Genomic DNA, 12798 nt, shown 5'->3' with positions numbered 1-12798 from the left:
ATACACTGCTAAAGAAAATATCTGCCTTTGGTACATTTTGGCTTTACCTGTTTTGCCTATATGTTAGACATTGATAAAAATCTAGAGGGCTTTGCATTTTTTTAAACATCACTCCTGTAATATAATCGTTCAATAAATACGCTGGAATATAGATCCTCAAAGGGTTGTTGGTATGGTCTGGACTTAGACAACTGAACACTGCTAAAGAAAAAAAATAATCACACACCAGGCTCAATGGCTGCCACTCAGTTCATGAGACATCGTTCTGTTTCTTTGGTCACCACTCTCCCATTCTTTTTGACTATCCAACCTCTTCCTTATTCTCAAATCTCTGACACCCACTTCCCACTCACTGCATTCTCACTAGATGACTGCCTCCAACAGAGTTGTCAGAAGAGAGCTTACTTGAGTTTCCAACACCACAAACCCACCTCTACCGACATCTCCTGATACAGGGCAAGAAGGGTATCCCTTCCCTATCCAAGACTAAATCTTTCAGCCATACTGGATAACTTTTCCCCTCTACCCCTTCAGAACTTCACAATCTCCTCGCTCTTCAAACTCCCACTCTTTCTTATCCATTAGCACTTAAATATTTGCAAAGCTCTTTTAAAAAATACAAAAAAAAAAAAAAAACCCAACCAGAAACAATACCAATCTTCATGTACCCCCATATTCTCTTCCAAGTTCAATCTTCTATCCTCTTTTGACAGCTACTATTTGATTGCTTCATCTCCCACACCACTCAACAATGGTTCCCACCATACGACAAACTGCTCTGCCAAATTCTAAAATGACCTATAAGCTCCTAAAAACAATGCATCCTTTTTACTTATTATCCTGCACTTTCTTCAAACAACCTTTGACACTGTAGGCTTCTCTTGATTTCTGAAACCTAACTTTCCTAAAGCTTTCAAAGACCAACATTCAGATTTTCTTCCTAATTTAGTGACCTCTCCTCCTCTGTCTTCTTGCAGACTCTTGATTCTCAATCCATTTCTTAGATGTTCAATCCCAGGCCTAGGCTTTTCTCTCATTGTATACTTTCTATGAGCAATCTCATCTATTTCCATGTCTTCAATTATTCTCTCTCCTTAATGATATACATATATTAATCTACCTGACAGATATAAAAGCACCAGCTCTCTTAGAGGTAAAATGCTAGAAAAATGGTAAACAAGGGTGTCTTGGTGGCTCAGTCAGTTAAGTGGCTACTTCAGCTCAGGTCATGATCTCGGGGTCCTGGGATTGAGCTCCACATCCGGCTCCTTGATCAGTGGGAATATGCTTCTCCTTCTACTCTCACTGTGCTCGTGCTCTTTCTTGCAAACAAATAATTTTAAAAAAGGTAAACATGTAAATTATACCCATAACATCCATATTATAGAATATATGTTACCACACTGTCAAAATCAACATGTAGAATATTTCTAAATGGCTAATTTACAAGTCTTTCCACATTCTGAACTTCTTCCAAGGACAAACTGAATCAGAGAGTAGAACAACAAAGTATCACAGACTTTTCAACTGGTCTGCCATTACTTGATTCAGTGAGAAATTACTTGCCAGAGAGAGAAAAATGGAGCACAGAAGAGTCAATAGACATAGGGGAACTCCCAGAATCTGTTTTATATAACCCCGCATACTACTCTAACCCTCCTCTTCTTCACCACCTATATTGAGTCCTCACCAAGTCCCATCCACTCGTCTTCCTATACATATCTTACATGTTTCTATTTCCATCCCCAAAGTCAAAATCCCAATTTTGGCCACCATCATGTCATGCTTGAATGTCTCCCTATATCTATCACTGCCCTCTCCACGAAGTGTCCCTTGTAAAATAAAAAAAAATTTGTTAGTTCACTCTGTTATATAAAATCCCTCCAATGTCTTCCCATCATCTTAAGCAATAAAGCCTAAACTCCTTAAAACGCCTTATAAGGCCTTCTGGATATGAATAACTTTCCTACTGCATCTTTTTTCCTCTTAGACTTTGTATTCCAGCAGTACTGACCTTTCAATTCTGAAGTCTATCACTGCTATCCCATTTGCAGGTACACTTCTTCCCTCTTCCTAGACCCATCCCGGTCCTCATACCTGGCTCACTCCTACTCTTCAGGTCTCTCTAAAATCACTTTCTTGGTGAGATTACCCCTGACTCATTTATATGATCCCTGCACTTCTTCTATAATAAGAAAATGCTGATTCTCATTTGTTTAAGGTCTGCATTCCCTACTACATCAATAAGGTCTCTGAAAGTTGGGCTTTAATACTGTGTACTCGTGTCTTAGCAGAAAATTTGGCACCAAGTAGATATTCAACAAGCACCTGTGTAAGAAACTGAGACTAATACAGAAATAATTATATTTAATAACAATGCCAGTTATTGGATGCTTATTAACGTAAGAGAATAAAGTGTAATATCCCACAGCTCGTAAGTAACAGAACTAAGAAGAGTCCATGAATGTTTGGCCTCTTTCTCTTTTCCCCTACTTCAGCCTTCACTTAATTCCTCCAAATTCCTCCAAACCAGTTAGTTCTCTTCCATGACCTACCTCTAAGGAATGGCTCACTAGAGCCACTAGATACACACTCCATCACCTGCATCAGCTTTGGACTCAGAAACTATTTCCGTCCCATCTAGGAGAGGCGTCAAAACCTGAAAGAACCATACGGAGCACCCAAGGTCGGGGAATTCCCGTGCTTTGATTCTATGAACTCATGTTAACTCTTTGGGCCCATTACAAACAAGGACAATGTCAACTTAAATATTCAATCTCTTAGTACTGGGGCAACAAGAGCAATTCTTCCAGAAAGAACCTGCCTGTTCTCTACCACCCCTCTACTTTGGGAGAAGGCAACCATAACTGGGGGCCCAACTGCCTGGGGTACCACGGGGGATATGGAGCACCCCACCTTTCATCCTCAAACCCCACCGTCAACTACTCCCGGGTCAGGTATCACCACCTCTCCCCCGGGTGACCGGCTGTGCGGAGCTAGGCTCTCGAAATATGCAGAGCCCTGGGCAGCGTCTGTGCTCAGGTCTTGCCACCCCGCTGTTCACCCCGACCCCCCTACCTGACTCGGCCGCCGCCACCAACGCTCTCTCAACCCCCCGAGTCGGCACTGGGGCCAATACAGTAAAGGGAGGGCCCTTGGGGCTGAGCATGCGACTCGGAGCTGGGAGGTGGCACGCCGGGGAGTGGGGGGTCGAGGGCCGGAGGTCACAGGCACTAACACAGGCCAGCCTCGTTGGAAACTTTCTCCGTTACCGGTTCGACCGCGGCCGCCATGTTCCTGCCGCCGAATCTACGACGGTACGGAACGCCGCCGGGGTCAAACCGCGCAGCGCGCTTCCTCCCTGAGGCCCGGCCCCCTCCCCGCCCAAACTGTCCGTGCCGCCGCCGCCGCGGCAGGTGTGCCTGGCGTTGCGATAGCACACACGCACCCCCTACCTAGGGTGCCTACTGAGTCCAGTTTCCTTCGCCTTCTGGGACTTAGGATCGGCGGGCCAACAGGGAGCGGGAGGACCACCAAGGATCACGTAGACCGTGACCGTGAAGCCTCTAGGCCGCCGCCGGGAGCTGGACCGAAACTGGGCCAGGACAGGCGGGACGGTCCGCACGTGGGCTGTAAATACCGCAGGAGGCGTTGCTGTTCTTCGGTACCTATGGCATAATGCGTGGCTTTGTGTCCGCCGGACTAGCTGAAGCCCAAGCTCCTTAGGCTCGCCTGCAAAGCCCTTCTCACCGCCTTTTCTAATGAAGTCTTTTAAAAAATCACCGCCTGGGTCTTCACTCCACCGACACAGCACTGAGCTCCCCAAGCCTGGCTTGTTCCTTTCCCCTTCTTCCACCTCCCCTTAGACGTTCACCAACCTTGTTCTTCTTATTATTTTTTAATTTTTAATTTTTAAAATTAACATGTAATGTATTATTGGCTTTAGGGGTACGGGTCTGTGATTAATCAGTCGCCCAGGCCTGATTCTTCTTTGTACTCGAACAAACTGAATAAATGTAGGGGAGGCAGCGCTTCACAACAGCGGAGTCCGGTGGTTTTGGAGTTTGGATCCTGGTTCTTCCTTTTTTCTATGTACAACCGGTGTTGGTCTGTTAAAAAAAAAAAAAAAAAGTAACTAAACCTTCCTTGCAAAGATATTGTGTAACTAGTATTTTTTTTTTTTTCTGGCAGAAGGTAGGCATTCAAAACACTATGAATTCCTTTCCCCTTTCTAAGAAGCCCTCCCTTTCTGCCTGTCTTCTATCTCTTCCATCATTTTTTGCTCCTTGTAGCTCTTAGGTCAGTTAATCTCTCTGAACCCCAGTTTTCTCATGTGTTAATAACACCCACCTCACAGGGCTGTCTGTTGTAGGGATTAGATGAAATCATGTATGTAAACAAATACCTTAAAACTTTAAGATGTTTTATCCACTTTAGGACAAAGCTCAAAATCCTTTAACAGGTATGGACAAGTTCTGTAGCCTGGCCCTTTTTTTACCTCCAGCTTGACTCCCACAACACTCCCCCAGTTGTCTGCACCCTAGTCTGCTTTCATTTCCTCAAATGCCAGGGCATGTCCAGTTTTGCTCAAGATTAAATCGACTTGGTGTGCTACAATAGTTGTTACTTAAACATGTGTTAAATAAAATGATAGAACACAATAGACCTCCAACAATCATTAGTTCTCTCCCATTTATTTTCTGTTAGTATCATCTATACTTTTATATCAACGATACTTTATTCTTATTTTTGCTGTGAATTTCTTCATTTTCATTTAATAGATGTTAGGGGGTTGGATAGGCAGCAGATCAATAGTGATAAAGAACTCTCAGACTCAGATTCCTCCTATGTAAATAAGAAGTGTGAGACTCTGTCCAGACTCCTGTCTTGACTCTAAAAGCAGTCACTAGCCAATTCCCAAATCTGTAACTGTCTTTGCAGAACACCTGTCACATTTCCAACTACCTACTAGGTGTTTCTACTTGAGTACATTGCCATCACTTCTAATTCAATTTCCTTTTAATTAAATTTATTTATACATATATAATTTGTGGGTTGGTTGGTTGGTTTTGCGTTCCCACCACCATTCTGTGTTTGGAGAATTCCCCACCTTAGGAGTCTAGTGGCTGAATCTGAAATGCTACATTCTTGTTCTACCAGTCATGTACACCAGCTGGGAGCTGTGGGACTCAAAAAAGCAAACACAGAAAGCCATGCTTCCTGAGTAACTGCAGAAGCATAGCGAGGTAGGCTCCTGGGACAATAGAGTGGTTTTAGCAGCTGGCCTCCAGCATCCAGGGTTAGTGGTGTCAGTGACTAAAGCTTCCTGCACATGCCTACAGCAACCCTAAAGCGGTCTCCCATCAGTTCAGTGTGTGTTGTCACTGGTTGTACTCTCTGACCACGCAGGTCCAAGCTCCGTTTCCAGCCATCCTCTGAGCTACCCCAGTATCCTCCAATAAATTTGTTTTTGGCTGAAATCAGCCACAGCTGTTTCCTGTTCCTTAGCATGAAGGTCTCTCATTAAAACAGTGCTTTTTCATCTTCCTCAAACATGATCCACGGCCTTGTGACCTTGAAACTATCTTTGATGCTTGTTATCTTGTCAGTATACTTCAGAATACTTCAGTGAGATGTGTATGTGTTTGAGAGTTAACTTTCATCTGCACACTCCAGGGTGGATAATTAGCATTTGAAAGACTAATCAGGAATCTTCACTATAAAGTTGGATGCATAAACGCTTCCATGATCACTGTTAATCTGCACTAGAGGTATGTTAATTAACATAAAAGATGATAAATAATTTTTCATTGTGGAAATAACAGGTATTCAAGATATGTGGCTGGCTAGAATGTTGTACAGGCACTTTTGTTCTTGCCTAAATGGAGTATGTGTAAGAAGCTTCTGAATGTGGCCTACTGACAGGTTCAGAATGGCTCCCGAATCTAGAACGCTGTTTAGTACTGTGGCACCAAATATTTTTTGTGTAGTGTTGTTTTGTTTTGTTTGTGTGTGTGTGTGTCTGCTTGTTGATAAATATTCATCTGTGCAGTTGCATGAAGTCTGAGACTGGGTTTCACGCTAGGACACCACCTAGTAGTCCAGGGAGAGGGGAGCTCTCATCCATCGTTAGTTGCTGAAGGCTGCCAGTATCGACTAGAAGAACCTGACCATTGTGAAGGCCAAGTATTGTTCGTCTTCATTCACTCCACTTCTTAATCATTTCTTTTCAAAATTCCACTGTCACTACCCTAGTTGAGTTCCTAACCCCTGAATTACTTCAGCAACTTCTGCGGTTTGTCCTTTCAAAGCCAGCCTCACCCCCGTCTAATCCATTACCGTAACTGATACTCTCAGAGCGCCATTCTGTGTCACTTCTTAGATTAAAGCCAGTGACTTCTGCAGGCTACAGGATCAAGTCCAACCCCCTTCTCCTGGCACCTGAGGCCCTCCAAAGATGAACTAAACACCACTCTGCCTGGCAACATTTATCCTGAAATTAGAAGAATTAGGGCCAGTTCCTGACATCTGGCACATCCTCAGCCAGACACCTGGCTCTCAAGCAGCCGCTTCGGAACCGCCTCAGTGACAGGAGAGCTCCAGCTGCTGTTACCGATGGCAGTGTCCTGATCCTAATGGCAGGAACAGCCATTCTTCAACCCTCGGTTCCATGCAGGCACGGTGTGTGCGCTCCAGGCCGAATATCTCACCCAGAGGAATTATGTCAGTCTAGGAACACCTGTGGAAATACCTTTTTTTTTCCCTTAAATCAAGGGACGAGGGGAGGCAGAACCTGGGGCAGGATAAATGGACGATGATATCTATTTCAGTCCTCTCTGGCAGGGAGTCACAGAGGAGTCCTACATTGTTTCTTCCCATCTTCTTTCTTGTTTTTCCGCCTACTTCTTTCCAATCTCCAGAGCTGAACCAACTCAGGATCTTCATACATGATCTGCTGGGTCTACTCCCTTGTTATTTCTGTGTAGTACTTTGAGATTACAAAGTGCTTTCACCTATGTGCTATCATTCAATCTCTGTAAAAGCTGATGATGTAAATATCACCATCATCATTTTACAGGTAAAATAACCAAGGTCCAGAGAAAGTACACTGTCCTGAGCAGTGGCTTAAACCTCAATCTTTCCGCTTCAAGTCATCAAGTGCAACTTTCTAAATATCATTTCCCTCTGGGGGGGAACACAGGTATTTCTGTCTCATTATTACTATAAACAGTAAGCAGGAAAATGTTACAGTGTTCAGTTCTGGCATACTCCTCAGAATCCTCTGGAAGATTCTTAACCTCCCATACCCAGGCCCAGCGCAGATCAATTAAACCAGTCTTCTGTGGAGTGAGTCCCAGGTAGATGGTGTGTTTTATTAAAGATTCTTCCTGCCCTGCTGGGTGCCTCCCCCGCTCCCCAGTGATTCTAATGTAAAGCAAGTTTTGAGAACCACTGGGTTATTGATATCAGTGCAGTGGTTCTACAAGTGTGGTTCCCTAGGCCAGAGGTATCAGCATCATCTGGAAGCTAGTTAGAAATGCAAATTATCAGCCCCACCCTCCAGATCTACTGAATCAGAAATTCTAAGGGTAGAGCCCAGATTTTAGGATTAGGTGCATATATCAAAAAGCTCAACAACCATGGCTTAATACCAGTTTATTTCTCACATAAAAAGTCTAGAGATAGGTATTCTAGAGCAGATGTGGTGTTTCTTGGAGTTAAAGATCCTGATTCCTTTTCTCTTATTTCCCTTCCACTAAGAACATGGCTTCCTCCTCATAGTGCAAGATGTCTGCTTCATTTCCAGCCATCACTTCTAGTCAAGAGAAAGGAGGGACTACAAGAGGCAAGTGTAGTCCCCCACCCTTACTTTAGACACTTCTTGGACTTACATGAAACACTTCAGCTTAACATCACTTTGACTGGTATTTAGTATTTATAGAATCTGGAGAAGTGGTAAATTTGGGGGTAGTTATATGCCCATCTAAAAATCACAGTTCTTGGGGCGCCTGGGTGGCACATCTGACTTCAGCTCAGGTCATGATACCAGGGTCCTGGGATGGCTCACTGCTAAGCTCTCAGTGTGGAGTCTGCTTATCCCTCTCCCTCTGTCCCTACCCCACCCCCATACTCTCTTTCTCTCCCTCTCTCTCTCTCTCTCTCAAATCAAGAAAAAAAATCTTTAAATAATCAGAATTCTCTTTTACAAAGAAGGAAGCCGAAATCAGGATGGCAGCAAGCAGTGTTTTTCCTTACACCCCAAATTCTTAAGTCAGATAATAGGTGTTATTATTGTCTGAACCCCTTTTGACTTGCCCTTTCAACTAAGGCAGCTTCTCTCGTTAGCATTTTACACTGTATTAACCATGGCAAATATTGCATCATGTAGCTCAGCCATGATTTAGTTAACCTTTTCCTTAATTTGGGAAATTTAGAATATTTTTGATTTGATCAAATTCTGCAACTTAGGTTTATTGCACTTGTGATATGTTACACTTCTGACCATCCTTTCGGAATAGATTCCTAATAGGTTAAAGAATATGAACATTTTTAAGGCTCTTAATTCTTACGGCTGATTTTCTTACCAGAAAGAAACCATTCTGTGGTCCCGCTGTCAATTAACTAAACTTTTGGCAACAGAAAACTTTGTCTTTAAATTTTTTTTTTTTATTTTACAGTACTTAACATTTTAAAAATAACCTTTTCTCACAAAACAAACTGAGGGTTGCTGGGGGGAGGGGGTTTGGGAGAAGGGGGTGGGAATATGGACATTGGGGAGGGTATGTGCTTTGGTGAGTGCTGTGAAATGTGTAAACCTGGTGATTCACAGACCTGTACCCCTGGGGATAAAAATATATGTTTATAAAAAATAAAAAATTAAAAAAAAAATAAAAATATAAAATAAAAATAACCTTTTAAAAAATGCATTTCGGCGTGCCTGGGTGGCTCAGTGGGTTGAAGCCTCTGCCTTTGGCTCAGGTCCTGATCTCAGAGTTCTGGAATCCAGCCCCACATCAGGATCTCTGCTCAGCAGGGAGCCTGCTTCCCCTCTTCTGTCTCTGCTGGTCTCTCTGCCTACTTGTGATCTCTGTCAAATAAATAAATAAGTAAATCTTTAAAAAAATAAAAATAAAAAATGCATTTTCTTTGCATAGATTCTTGAAATCCAAAGATGCTGATAAAAAGTCTGGCGCCAATCTGATTCCCATTCCTCTGTATGTCCTTTCTCCTAGCTTTGAGAAAACTCTCCTTATTCTAAATCTTCCAAAATTTCATATGTGGACATTTAGAAAAACCCCATATTTTTATTTAGCAATCCTAGTTTATTACAGGATTTTAAACATTCTTAAATTCTGGAAAAATGTTGGCATTTTTTTCCATATTTTCTTTTCTTTTTCTCTAGTATCTGGAACTCTGATTTCTGAACTATGTTGGAATTGTATCTAATCTTCATGTTTCTTTCCTATTTTTTACCTCTTTTCTTCTTCGCGCTTTTTTCTGGAAGAATTCTTCGGTTTAATCTTATGGCCAGTAATTTATTTCTTAGACTATTTAAAAATTTTTTCCTTGGCTTCTACGTTCTTTTTCTCCTTCCTTCCTTCCTTCCTTCCTTCCCTGCAGAGGCAGAGAGGCAGGCAGAAAGAGAGGGGGAAGTATCTGCTACCCTTTAATGACCTCTTGGTTATTTTATGGCATTTTCCTCCTTTAAAGATACTAAACATAGCTGTTTTAAGGGTGTTCTGAATGCTCCTTTGACTCCATTTCATCAGCTTCGAAGTTCTTCCATTTGTTGGATCTGCCGTCTTTCATGGCGGTGACTTTCTTTCAGGTCTCGGGAGCTTCATCTCTCTTTGCTGCTGCGGCTTCCCAGCTGTGGTCCCTGAGTCTTTTCGTTTTAGTCTTTTAGACTGAAAAAGTATTGTTTGCTTTCCATTCTTAGAGAGGGCTCACAGTTCTCTGGAAACTTACCTTCTAATTTTCAGTGTACCTATATTTATATCAAATGATTTAAAACATATTCTCTTGTATTTCTCTGGAGTCCACATAGGAAGGAGCTATTATTGCATATGCTGATATGGTCTTCTCGAATTTAGTTTTTATTTTCTGAGTATTACTTTCTAGAAAACATATTACATTTTAAAGCATTTGACCATCTCACTAAATTTTTTTAATATTAAGCACTTTTCCCCTAAAAATAATAATCACTTATTTTTTTCCATTTATTATGCTGCTTAATTTTTAAATCTTTGCTACTAGAATATATTCTATGCCCACTGGTCTTTCAGATTTTTATTCCTCCTTGAGTTTATTTTAGTAATGGATATTTTTTCAGAACACTGACCATTTAATCAAGATTTCCTAAGCTGGTAGTTTAAAAAAGTATGCCCTATCAGTTTGCAAATTTCATTTATAAATTTAATTTTTGAAAAAAATTTAATTTTTGAGAACTTATTGGATATCTTTTATTTTTCTGTTCCACATATACTTTCCCAAAATATCTTGTTCCAAGTGTTGCGCTGGTTTCTTGTCCTCGCGGCTTTACTCCTTGGCTTAGCTGTTTGGTATTTCTTATGAGAAGCAGGACAGGGTAGTGGTTAAAGACCGAGTGTTCTGGAGCTGGACTGTCTGAATTCGATTCTGTTTGAAACTCTGACTAGCCCCGTTTGTAAAATGGAAGTAGTATTTATTCATAGGCTTGCTGTGAGGATTAAATGAGTTAATGTATGTCAAGTATTTGGAACAATGCCTGACACTGAGTAGGTTCTCCATTACTAAGCCATTTTCATTTTTTTTTATAAAGATTTTTATTTATTTGTCAGAGTCAGAGGGAGAGAGAGTGAGCGAGCAGAGAGGCAGGCAGAGGCAGAGGGAGAAGCAGGCACCCTGCCGAGCAAGGAGCACGATGTGGGACTCCATCCCAGGACCCTGGGATCATGACCTTAGCCAAAGGCAGCTGCTTAACCAACTGAGCCACCCAGGCATCCCAGCCATTTTCATTTTTGCAGATCAGTATAGCCTCTCAGGGCTTCCTTTAGTTTTCCCCTTCTCTAATTTTTTAGATCAGCTACTTAATACCCTGAGCTCAGCAAGGGGCCAGAAACCTTGTTAGGAAATAAGGGGAAGGGAGAAGGGTACAAATACTCAAAATGTAATACCCTTTCTTTCATCTTTGTCACATCTAATTATAAAAACAAAGACAAAACACAAACTTTTGACTTTTTGAAGTGAAGAAATTTAGCTCAGCTTTGCCTTTCCCCTCTAATTATTACTTTCCCATATACCCTAGGAATTTAATAGTTTTCTTTGAAATGTGTAACAATTTTTATGGAAGTTATTTATGCTTTATTTATGTGGGTTAATTTGGTTTTGGTCTTTGCTACCTTTCCTTTCATTCTCTATTCCAAATTCTATCTGGTGTAATGGCCCCCAAACCATGAGGGAACTTTTAAATACACCGAATTTGAGATGCCGCATAAAACCTACTGAATAATAAGTTGTAGGGTTGCTCCCTCCATCCTAGTAGTCTTTGGTTTAACGTCCTCATTCCCAGGTGATTCTGGTTAAGTGCGATATTTGGGAACCACTTTTCTAGCCAATAGAAAAATGAAACAAATTTCCAGGCCAGTGAGGGTCGTGGTGGAGAGGTGGTGGTGTGCTTGACCGAGATCCGTGTTCTACTTCTCATCCTACATCCGACTACTTGTTCTTTCCTTTGCTGGAATTGTTTTAAAAATTGGTCTACTACCTCCTGAAGAGGTTTTTCTCTAAACTCCATTTTGCTCCTTTTTTCGTTTCTTAAATGTTTTTTTTTTTTTTAAGATTTATTTATTTATTTATTTGACAGAGAGATCACAAGTAGACAGAGAGGCAGGCAGAGAGAGAGAGAGAAGAAAGCAGGCTCCCTGCTGAGCAGAGAGCCCAACATGGGACTCGATCCCAGGACCCCGAGATCATGACCCGAGCCGAAGGCAGCGGCTTAACCCACTGAGCCGCCCCGCTCCTTTTTTCGTTTCTCTGCACCCTTAAGCTCGATCTTGATGTTAATTTTGACTTCTCTGCAGCCGATCCCCAAGCCTATCTTTAGGCGCTTCCGAAATCTGGCCACATTTTATACTTCCCCAAATGCAGAACCTCTCAGGGCAAACTTCTCTCTCCTTACCTCTCCCTCCAGTATTCTCTACTCAGAGCCGGGCCTCCTTCTGCCTGTCTCCATGTCTCTGCCACAATTCGTGCTCATTTCTTTTGCAAAGGACTGTAGCATCCAGCTTCCAGTTTCTGCCCTTCAGTGCACCTGGTCTCCAGTGAACCCTCTTAGAATATTAGTCTATTACATGGTTCTTAGGCTTGAAATCTTCCAGTTTTTTTTCACTAATTGGAGGGTTAAAATATTTAGGCCTATAACCAAGATTCTCCAAAAATAGTGTCTTAACTATGAAACTCTTAATTCCTAATAATTTCTCTTCAGTGCCCTAAATTCTATGAAATGGAAATATTCCCTAATTCAAAATCCTTATTTTCTCCTGTGTGTTCTTATCACACTCCTCTATCTAGAATACTTCTCCCTCAGTTTTACTCGTTCTAATCTTAGCTTTTCCTTCCAAGCTCATTTTTTTTTTAAAGATTTTATTTATTTATTTATTTATTTAACAGAGAGAGAGATCACAAGTAGGCAGAGAGGCAGGCAGAGAGAGAGAGAGGAGGAAGCAGGCTCCCTGCTGAGCAGAGAGCCTGACGTGGGACTCGATCCCAGGACTCTGAGATCATGACCTGAGCCGAAGGCAGCGGCTTAACCCACTG

General features: G+C 41.9%; 1 protein-coding gene across 2 annotated transcripts in view; it reads right to left on the bottom strand.

The window, feature by feature from the left end:
- TMEM168 (transmembrane protein 168) overlaps positions 1-4096 on the bottom strand; it is a 32990-nt gene extending 28894 nt beyond the window's left edge. The window contains exon 1 of one of the 2 annotated variants that reach the window (XM_082693079.1): positions 3456-4096. The gene's annotated coding sequence lies outside the window, so the exon portion shown is untranslated. Of the gene's footprint in view, positions 1-3078; positions 3341-3455 lie in introns of those variants that run through there. The other variant, XM_082693080.1, reaches the window with a different exon arrangement.
- Positions 4097-12798: the final 8702 nt, after the last annotated feature.

Source organism: Mustela nivalis (genome assembly GCF_964662115.1).
Source record: "Mustela nivalis genome assembly, chromosome: 12".
Lineage (NCBI taxonomy): Eukaryota > Metazoa > Chordata > Mammalia > Carnivora > Mustelidae > Mustela > Mustela nivalis.
Note: the sequence above shows the minus strand (reverse complement) of the source record. Positions and strands in the feature narration are given on the sequence as shown.